This window comes from Sturnus vulgaris, chromosome 1 (genome assembly GCF_052056855.1).
Source record: "Sturnus vulgaris isolate bStuVul1 chromosome 1, bStuVul1.hap1, whole genome shotgun sequence".
Lineage (NCBI taxonomy): Eukaryota > Metazoa > Chordata > Aves > Passeriformes > Sturnidae > Sturnus > Sturnus vulgaris.
In genome coordinates, this window is record NC_142243.1 from 73153633 (window position 1) to 73164282 (window position 10650).

The following is a 10650-nucleotide window of genomic DNA, read 5'->3' on the forward strand; positions in this document are numbered from 1 at the left end:
CCGCGCGCGGGGCCGGGAGCGCGATGGAGGCTCCGCCCCCCCCGTCTCTGGGGGCGGCCGGGGGGAGGTGGCGGCGGGAACGGGTCCGGCCGGAATGGATTCTTTCGGAATGGATCCTGTCGGAATGGATCCGGCCGGCAGTCAGCGGGGTTGCATGAGGTATTGGGAGGGAGCTCTTCACCATGAGGGCCCTGAGACACTGGAACGCGCTTCCCGGATAAGTGTGGATGCCCCATCCTTGGGAGCGTTCAAGTCTGGTTTGGTGCTCTCAGTAGCCTGGTCCAGTCTAAGGGTATCCCTGCGCATGGCAGGGAGTTGGAACAGAGTGGTTTTTAAGGTCCCTTCCAACCCAAGCCGTTGTTTAAATCTGTGATCCTGTTGGAAGGTGTTGCTCCGCTTAATTTGCGTTTCCAGGCTCGGGCGGGCTGCAGGGAAAGGCTCGGGGGGGTTCGGGCGCGGGGCTGTGTCTGCGTGCGCTGTGGCGGCTCCTGGGCTGGAGAGTGCAGGTTTCTCACCAGCGTTCTCGCCTTTTAAAATTAGTATTAGATTTAAGGTGCCTGTGTCCTAACGAGAGCTTCACTTAACACAGAAATGCCGTAACGTTGCTAACCTGTATTCCGTTTTTAATTTCAACAGCTGATTTGAGTAGTCATTTATGGCATCATTTTTCTCACGCAGGACTCTCACTTCTTTCAGATGGTTGTAAAATCTGCAGACATCCCTGCTCTGGAATCTGAATCTGGATGTCATTGCTCCTCACACTTTGGATAAGGCACTTGAAATCATGAAGTGGGTTTTTACTCTTTTGTTTATTGTCTTTTCACAGATTCGCAGAATATTCTGAGTTGGAAAGGATCCACAAGGATCCTCGAGTCCAGCTCTTAGGTAAATGGCCCAAGGTACTACCTTGGTGTTACCAGCACCGTGTTCTAACCAACAGCAAGTACAGAAAATTAATAATTTTAACTACAAATACCATTGTGTTCTGTCAATGAACCTGCACGACACCATGAGGACATCACAGCATCCCAGCTGTACGCTGCTCTGCTTGATTTTGAAGCCCCTGGTCTGGTGGAAATATTTCTGGTGGCGATGTATAGGTGCAATCTCTGCCGTTTCACAAGCAGGATCAAAAGAAGATCAGGATACACTTGGCCTCAAATGTATGGAACTGATATGGCATGTCAAATTTCAGGCTGCTCTAAAATGGACCAAGGTAGAAATGAGTTACGTAGCATTGGAGATGAGAACAAAGAAAATCCTGCAAAAAATTACTGTCTTGTTGCCTGTGTATCAGATGCCTTAAAATAACAGTCCTTGCAGTTGTGATATGAGCCCAAGCATAATCCTCATGCATCTCACTTCTGTGAAATGAACACCTTGTTTGGAGAACTAGCAGCTTATTTTCAACTTTAGGAACCCTGCAGTGCTGACTTCTCTTCCATATCCCAAGAGAAAGGACAGATAAGCCCAGTCTGTGCCTCTTAGTGTCTGCCACATTTCCAGCGTTAGAACTCAGACATTTGATGGGGAAATTAAAAGCCCTTAAGGCTCAATCAAGGTGTAAACATCATAGGAAAATCAGTTGAAAGCTGGATCTAAAGGCTCAACTCACCCTGTGGAAGATGCTTGTGCCTTAAAGCTGAGTTCTGAGTGAAAGCATTTCTGAATGTGTGGAATGTAGCACTAGAGCCAAAAGATGCTGAGAAAATCCATTTAAAAGGTCATGATGTGGATCATGGCTTTAAATGTGTTTATTGTCACGTGACGGAGTAGATCTTAATGGAAAATCATTGAAAATCACACGTGGATAAAAGAAACCTACCAGTGCTTTATCTGTGAAAGTGCTTTTATATATCACTTTATAAAGTGCACAGAAGCAGCCATCAGAGGAAACTTCATCTCAGTGGACATCATCTGAAACTGAGCAGATAAGCAATCTTAATGTAGCTTGCTTGGCATTATCAGGATATGGTTACATGCCCACACAGTGATTTTTACCAGTAAGTCAGGTTTTATTTTTCGCTCTCATCCAGCTCCTCCTCAGCTTAAACTTATTGCTGCAAATAACTTTCTTTGTTCATAACAATGCCTTGGAGCCTTTCAGTATTAGCTGTAAATGCTATCATCAGAAGCCACTGTAAAATATCTTCATGATGGTTTGAGCAAAGAAAATGTAAGAACTGTAAAAATTCTAAAAATGTGTTGTAAATGTTGACATTTTGATGAAGTTCATCTGCAAAATTCTGTCTCATTTAATATTTTGGATTCTGAATATTTTTATGGGTAGTTGACCATCATATTCTAACAATTTCAATATTAGTAGCTTTTTGATTAATCTTAACATTACTGTGAAGGTACTTCTATCAAGGTGAATGCCTTTTATCTCTACATTTTGTGACATTTCTAATAGCTAAATGTTATTTCCATTTATAAATGAAAGACCTTGACTAGCATAATCTGCCTCCTGAATCTCAAAAGGACGTTGTTCCCGTATTCTAGTTCTGTTCCCCTTTGCATTAACTACAAATGTCACTACAAATGTACCAATTATACTTTTTCCTCATTGCTTAAAGAATGCTTCTGTTAGTAATTTCAAATGCTTTGCCCTGCATAAAATTATGCATTTAGTACTCACCTTTATGCCTGTAGGTAAAAATCTTGAATGATTGTGTACAAAGGTAGTCTGGGCATTTTTCTGTTTAACCATTCAGTATTGCAGGTAGTTGCAGTGATTAATTGATTTTAGCAAGGTTTCCCTGCCTGCTGCTGGGATATAAACCAAATTCTTGCTTTATGGGTTGAACTACTGCTTTGGTTCTGATTGCTCAGCATGGCCAAGTGAAGGAACAGATGATAATGAAATAAGGTGATGGCTCACGGGTGTGCTCTGGAGTTTGTGGCAGTGGTCAAGTAAGGAAACAGACAGGGTTAGGAATGTTTAGGAATGTGGATGATGGGGCATCCTGTGGTTGTAGCCAGGCATCTGTGTTGTGATGTAGAGTTTAGATTAGATTATGAAGGGGTTTGTTTGAAAGGTTTAGATTGTATTGCTTGTTATGCTGCCTAGTTTTGATGCCTTTGTTATCTTTGGGGTACATGGGCTTGTTCTGAGGCTTTTACTGCTTGACAGGGCAGGAGATAGAGTTCTTTTATAGGTTATAGCAGAATTTCTGGAGGAAAAGTAATTGAGGAAATGGTAATTTTTAGAATTAAAAGCAAAACAGGTTTTTTGCTTCCCAGTGACTTACAGTGTCTCCTTAATTGTGCATAAGGCAAGAACAAGGCTGCAGTCCAATATAACTTTTTCTCTAAGGGAGTAGGAAGGAAAGACACATGGAAAGACAATTGAAATTCACAGTATTTCACAATAGAGATGACTACAGCAGTGGAAAGATGTACGAATGCTTATACAAACTATTGGGTTTTTAAGTGAAAGGAGAACTGCTTTTTATTAACAAATTATAAATTGTCTCTTGAATGAGTAATTTCATTCCTCTTAGGTGGGAGGCGTGGGGATCAAAAATCCATCTTCTTTACAACTGTAGTGAGAAAACTGGGACTGGGTTTTCTGAGATGCTCTTTTGACAATTTCCATTACGTCTGGAGGCGATGAATTTTGAAGATTATAATTTACTATTCATTGTTATGTTAACATGCAGAAAGTTTACTTAGTTTTAGCTTCCTAGTGAAAAAATTTAGTTGGTTAAATACTTAACAATTTTTAAGCTCTTTGTAGTATTGTGGAATTGTAAATATTTCATATTTTTTCTGAACATTGCTTACATTTTTGTGATAAATGTGAGCAAAGGAAACCTTTTTAAATATTTATTTAACACCATCCTAATTTCTATACATTTTTGAGCTGCAGAAGAAACAATAAAGAAAGTAAGGAATCTTTAACTTGCTAATGTTTTTCAGATGTTTCATTCTATAAAAGGAAGTTTTACTGTAAAATTGTAAGGAACTGTTGTCTGCTGATTTATTGTGCTTGTGGAGCTGATACAATGAGAGCCTTCCTGCTGGCTATGGGGATGGTTTTTGAAATAGTTTTAAGCACAACTTCTTAGTACTAAGCCTGTGTTTAACTTAGTGTCAAGTTCTCACTGTAATTGCTAGTGTTATTTGGTACAATATGCTTGTTGTAGCTTTTAACCTATGTGAAAGCCTAATTGGTTAGTGAAAAACAATGTACAAGTTGAATCTTAAGTCTTAAAAAAAGAGTTCAGAAATGGCTGCGAAGTTGAGTGATTTTATATTAAAACCTTTACAAGAAAGGGTTAGCAGTCTCCATTGCATTTCTCTTTAAATAGAAGTCCTCTGTGCAAAACCTGCAACCTCCTACCACTACTTTCTCCAGACGAAATTTAGACTGTCAGCAGATGTGCTTAGAAGAAAACAGACATGTAAAGTGTATTGTGTCTGCCACTAAGTAATCCTTTGAGGCTTGGGTATTCTTAAATGTCCCTTCAATATTTTTCTTATGCTCCATAATTCACAACAAAATAACTGCACTGCAAGTGCATGTTTTTTGCTTTTTATTTGTGATTTGAAATCTTTGAGAACTCCTTGTTATCATGTTTTTGTTTGTTTTGGTTTTTGTTCTGTTTTGACATTGGGAGTGCACTGACCATTCTTAGAGCTGAGCTTACCTTGTATTTGCTGCCAGAGTCCCCATGGTCAAATTATGTCTTCATAATCAATAATTGCTCTTTCTTCTTAAATACTGTGCATCTCAGCCAAATTTGGTCTCATATTGCTTAAATGACCACGAAATACTATAACACTCCATAGGAGTTAAGTCTGAACATTTATGTTAGTAACTTTAATGTGGCTAAATGTCTTTCTTCTATTTTAAGTTAATATATTTGCTGTGGTTTTAAGCTGTTGTAACAAACCATGGCTTTTAATACAACTAAGGAATGGATCAAGGTCTGCAAGCATCTGTGCAAGCATGGGTACTATTTCTAACTGTACTGAATGCAAGATGCGAGTCTTTTTGCAGTTATTTTTCTTTTTTTTTCTCTTTTGGTGCTAAATATTCGCTTAATGCCAGTGCACATACAAGTAAACTTGTTTTAATTGGTGGAAGAAGACGTTAAAACTCATTAAGACAGATTAGAATGGTGGTGTGAAGGGCAGGGAGGAAGGATTAGGGACTTCCTAGAGTTTGCTTGAAGGCACTAAACAAGGATCCCCATCTTTCCAAGGCGGTAGGTGGGCTGGGATGTGTCAGCTGCATTGAGGTTGCAACTGAGCAGCTCTTACCTAGGTGGAGGAGAAAAGAAGACAACATTCAGTGTAGGAAATCTGATGGTAGGACTTGATGAGATGCTTGGGTTTTGAATACTTCTTAGGTTGATTTGAGTTTCTAATGGGCTCCTTTTGGAAATTGGTAATTGCTTGGTTGGATAACTAGCTGTTAGTTTAAAAGGAAATTCTGCCTTGTTAAGTTAGTAGCAGCAAGTCTTATCTTCCTTTGTCAAGTGTTGCTTCATCTCAGTGAAGCTTTATTTCCATCTGCAAGAGGTCGGGATCCTTGCTTCATACGAGAAAGACTCTATTACCTTATCATTTTGTTGTCTTACTAAACTGGGGGTGGGAATATGATACTGCTGAGAATGTCAAAGCTGAAGGATGCCTCATGTTGGAAGCTTTTCTGGCTTTAACTTTATGTCAGTGTGACTGGAGTAACACCAGAATTGTAATACTCTTCATGGTGACTATCCAGGTTCAATACTCAATGTAGATCTGTTTTGACTCAGTCTCTTTCTGATTTCTTTTTGGACATTTAATGATGTCAGACATGCAAATCGACCAAAATGATTCAGCCAATTTTCTAGAAGGTATACGGGGAAAAACTTTCTGTTCATAATGTTTTCAAGTGGAACCTACAAGACTGTGAATATCTTTTATTTTAAAAGCCCTAATAATTCATGGCCTGAAGGAAATATATAAGCATTTTTCAGGTGGTGTCTTCTGTTAGGACAACTGTAAGGCCACACTTCTGATGGAAAAATCTGTTGAGATTTGGCCTTTTCAGTGTCTCTGAAAAATGCAGTGAACCATAACAATACCTTACTGCAGGAAGCTAATTGTGACTGACTGTTCTAGCGAGGCAGGGACAGGAACTAGGAAAACTTGCCAGTTTACTTTGGCACCTGACTTTCAAGGTTTTTTAATTCTTTTGTAGACAGCATATAAAAGATGCTGAACACCAGTGGGCCTGGAAAACCCGTGAACTGTTGCCAGAGCTAAAGATGAGACGAGGAGATGAACTTAAGCAGGATTTGACATGTTAGGAAAAGTGATAATGGGTCATGGCAAAGTGGGCAAATAATAAAATAATGGGGAGTTTCAGAAAATGAGAATAATTTGGGCCACAGTTTGGTCTGAAGTGGACAGAAGGATTTAGTCTCAGACATGTGAACTCACATTAAAATAACAGGGTACACAATCACTTCTATTTATTATTGCTGCCATTACTCAAGTGACAGTTCAAGCATCAGAGGGTTTTGGTGTGTGTATGTGTATATATATATATAATTCCCCATTGTGAAACCTGGCATTTATGTTTTAACTTCTTAGGTATTTTGATTGCAAAAATGAAACCTAAAACTTGTCAAATGTTGAAAAGAAAGCAAAACCACCACAAAAAAAAATTAAAAGAACTTTCAATAGAGGTCAAAAAGCCAAGCACTCATCAGTGTGGGTAGGTACACTTGCAAAATCAAAATCTTCAATTGCCTCATCTGCCTGTATACAAATTTCCACTCCCAGTGATCCTTTTGAAATTCAATGTGTAGAATGGGTAGTGCGTCATTAGCCTCGCTTTATTCTTTAGAGAGCGGAGTAGATAAACAAAAAACAATGAGATTAAGGTTACCAAGGCAACTTTAATTTTGGCAATGCCTAATTTTTATTTCTTGTTTTAGCAGCCTTAATGAGCTGAGGCTTTGAGTTTTTTTAATTCAGCTTTTATTTTATGATGTGGAAAATACAATGGGAATTTACCTTAATATACTAAAATAAATGACCAGAAATGCTGTCTTCCTTAGCAGTATATACTGCTGTATGTTCTGAGTTACTTGGTTCTACATTGCTATACACCATGTATGTGCCATACTGTACATAACATGAAGGTAAAAATTCACGTATTTCTTCCTTGGGTCGTGTAATATACAGAGCCTTTAGAGTTACTGGCTTCAGCTCCATCACAACATCCTGACATGTGTTGGTGGTGTCTTGACTGAACCATGCTGGTGTACACTGAATTGGAGAGTCAGGTAAGTGTTTATTTATGCTTGAATACAGCAAATGAAAAAAGCAATAAGATTCTTAAATATTTTTTAATCTGTGCATGGTCACAAAACTGGCAATTTATCCTCCCTTTTCTCTTAGTCACTAGAGACTCTAGAATCCAACTGTATTTGTAATGTGATGCTTGCTGTGTCATCGTATTAAAAGGAATGGGCAGCTTAATAAATAAGGCTTGGTGACACTGGATGAGGAAAAAAGTCTTAATTTTTCTTTCTGTAAACAGCGGTCTGCTGAAACGTCTCACATTATCAAGTTCTGCTTTTTACAAATTATCTTCAGAGCTGGTACAACTGTTTTGAGATTGATTTATTTGTATAACAGTTAACATCAGCCTTTATATCTTGTTTATAAGCTTTTGGGAGGGTGATGAAAGGACAATTTTTTGTATTTTGGTAGTTTGTTGCTAGTACAAAAGCAGTAATATACAAACTATGTCAGGAACAAAAAAATTGAGTCAAATTAAGTTTTTCTGTGCCGAATGATACTTCCATGGTTGAAAGTACTTCATTTTCTCTGAAACAAACACTGGGTATTTCCTCAATCATGTAATGGGCTTTTTTTTCCCCCTACAAAGTATGGTATATATTTAAAAGTGTATGCAGCACTGTATTTCTTAAGGTTATATTGTTGTTTGACATTTCACTGATCTTTGTATTAGTCTTAACAACATAATTAGCATTTTATGTTATTTTAACAATTTTTGGATATCCATAACATAATGAAAGTAAATCAATTTCTTGCAGCATAGTAGCTGTATTATGTAAAAGGATTGGTTGTTCTTTATCTGCATGTATTATGATTTTACCTGAGGAAACTTAGAAAAGACAGGAATGTTAGAAAAGTGCATTGTAAGATAAAGGTTTTATATGATAAATACATCGTAATCTGTTAAAACAAAGGGATTCAGGTCAAATGAGAAACCTTAAAATCATATTTCTCCTTCCTGCATTGTCACTTTTAAAAAGAAAGGGATATTTGTTGTCCTGGCAAGTGTGTCAAACACAGTAGTAACTTTTCAAATGCTGTCATTTTTATGATTATAATTTGGGCTTAGCTAATTTTGTTTTTATCTTTCATTGTGCTGAACAGCACTTTAGCAATTTTATAATGCATGTGTGCATCTAATAATGATAATCTGTACTGCCAAGATGTGTATGAATGGCAGTTAAACATTTCTGTAATCACTTGCCTTCATTGTATTTGCAGTATGCACAAAAGTAAAACAGAGCAGTTCTTTCCTCAAAATTTCTTACCTTGCATCTAATTTTGCCCTATAGGTTAAAAAACCCCAAACAACACAACAAATGAGCAAACGAAAACCAACTCAAACAAATGACTTTTCTTGAGAAGTTCTATGTATGTTTCACAAACATAGCACAGAATGAGGAGCAAAGTTTATTTTCTCTACAATTTTGTATCACCTGAAAGTTTCATATCTCTGCTTTTTAAGTCTTTCCATCATTGATGGCATTATAAAATATTGGTATAGTCTATTTTGGGTTTTTGAATTAGTTTACTTTGCTTGTTTCTTTAAATGGCAATCCAGAGAAGAGTTAAAGGAGCATATGGAAAACTACAGAACTGCTACCACCCTTTTGTCTTCATTTTGGGATCAAGTATTCAAAACCAGACATCAGATGAATGGACATCAAAAACAAATCCATCATGAGGAACAGCAAACCCACAAATGAAAGACAGGAAGAGAAGAAGCCTGAAGATAATCCTGTGTTTTTCAACACAAAAGCAACTTGAAAGAAGGATTCAAGCTAATTTAAATGCAGTATGTACAGTAGATATGATCTCTATTATAGCAAAACTTGCTATTTTGTTTCTTAATGGCAGAATATTTGGTGATTTGGCACATTTATTTATTTGCTGATTTACTTACATATTTTTATACAAAAGTTGCTCTTAGATAGCCTGAACAAAAATTAAAATAGCTGCCTCCTACTTGGTTTGTGATAGTCTTTGGAATAAATTAAGCATGTACTGATCAAAAGGTGCAGCTAAGGTTTTCTGCTTTAGTTTTTTAAAGGGAATAACAAAGTACAGCCACTGAAAGACATTCTTTCAGGAGCCAAGGGAAATGCTGTGAGACTTCTTGGAATTCTGCAAGTTAACTAGGTGAAGAAATAGTTTCCTTTGAGTCATAGGTGCATTTTTAAGAGGAATATTAACTGAAGCACCAATTTTATCAGTTAGTATAAAATTCTACTTGTCTGCACTTGTAAGAGTTAACACCAAGACTGACCTCAAGTGCATCCTTTTATCCAAAGAGATTTTGAGAAGGCGTTTGATGCTCTCCTGTTACTCAGAAGTCTTTTTCTTCGATAAAGAAGATAGTAATCTCTAGCAGCCACCTGTCCATGAGTTGAGACTACAAAATGTTCTCATAGCTTTTCTAATATTTAGGTAGAGAAGCTTGGGTACATCTTTCTCTAGGTTTCATCTAAATATGTGCTTTTGGCTTGGGGTGTTTTCTCTTTTTATTGTTGTTTATGGCCATACATGTCTGTTACATTGTCAGAAAACATTTTTGCAATAGTTTAATTAGAGAAATCACTTTCTTACTTTCACAGTTGTGTATCATAAATTAATTCAAATAGTCAAAGTTTTTTTTTTTCTCCAAAGGCTTCTTTATCCCTTTTTCTAGGACTTAAATAATTGTCTATACTGAGTCCAGCTTTCCTCATTTCAAGCTGTTATTGTTCATGTGAAAATAAGTAAATGCATGTTTTAGTAGCTCTCTGAAACTGGTATAATAAAAATAAATCAAAAATGGAATTTGTATTCAATTAGTCAAAGGTCTAATTGCTCAAAGTGAGCTAGAGCATTTTTGCTAGTAAGTAGGGAGCAGACCAATGTGCTTATGATGTACCTTTGCACACAGGCATCTGTCTTCTGGCTTTTTTAAAATCAAGTAGTCAGTTAATAAAACTTGTCCGTTTGAAGTGGCAGAAGGATAATGTTACATCATTACAACAGTTACTTGTGAACCAGAGGAGTATGACAATTCAAATTTGATCTGAGGTTACATATGAAATGTGACATCTGATGTGCGCACTACAGCTCTGTTTTGAAAGAAAAATCAGTATTTATGGGCTGGGTCTCTGGAGCTCTTCCTGGAACCGTGAAGATTAAGAACTTACTTTAACTTTTCATACCTACTTCTGACTCGAGCTTTGCTTGACGTTTGTACAGCAAAACAAACTTCATGCCAACTATTCCTTTCCTGCAGCCCCCTGAGGTGCAAACTTGTAAAACTGGCATTAGCCGTAGTCCCAGCCTGCAGCTGTCTTGTAATTCTTTCCACTAAAGACCCTGTCCCCT

General features: G+C 37.4%; 1 long non-coding RNA gene across 4 annotated transcripts; it reads left to right on the plus strand.

The window, feature by feature from the left end:
• The first annotated feature begins 7 nt into the window (after positions 1–7).
• LOC106850794 (uncharacterized) lies at positions 8–10275 on the plus strand. 4 transcript variants are annotated; one of them, XR_015805406.1, is made up of 4 exons: positions 8–159; positions 827–2003; positions 7186–7286; positions 8598–10275. It is a non-coding gene; the product is annotated as an uncharacterized LOC106850794 (long non-coding RNA). The 4 variants fall into 4 exon arrangements; XR_015805405.1 differs by having other exon boundaries at positions 35–159; positions 679–2003; XR_015805407.1 differs by having other exon boundaries at positions 39–159; positions 697–2003.
• Positions 10276–10650: the final 375 nt, after the last annotated feature.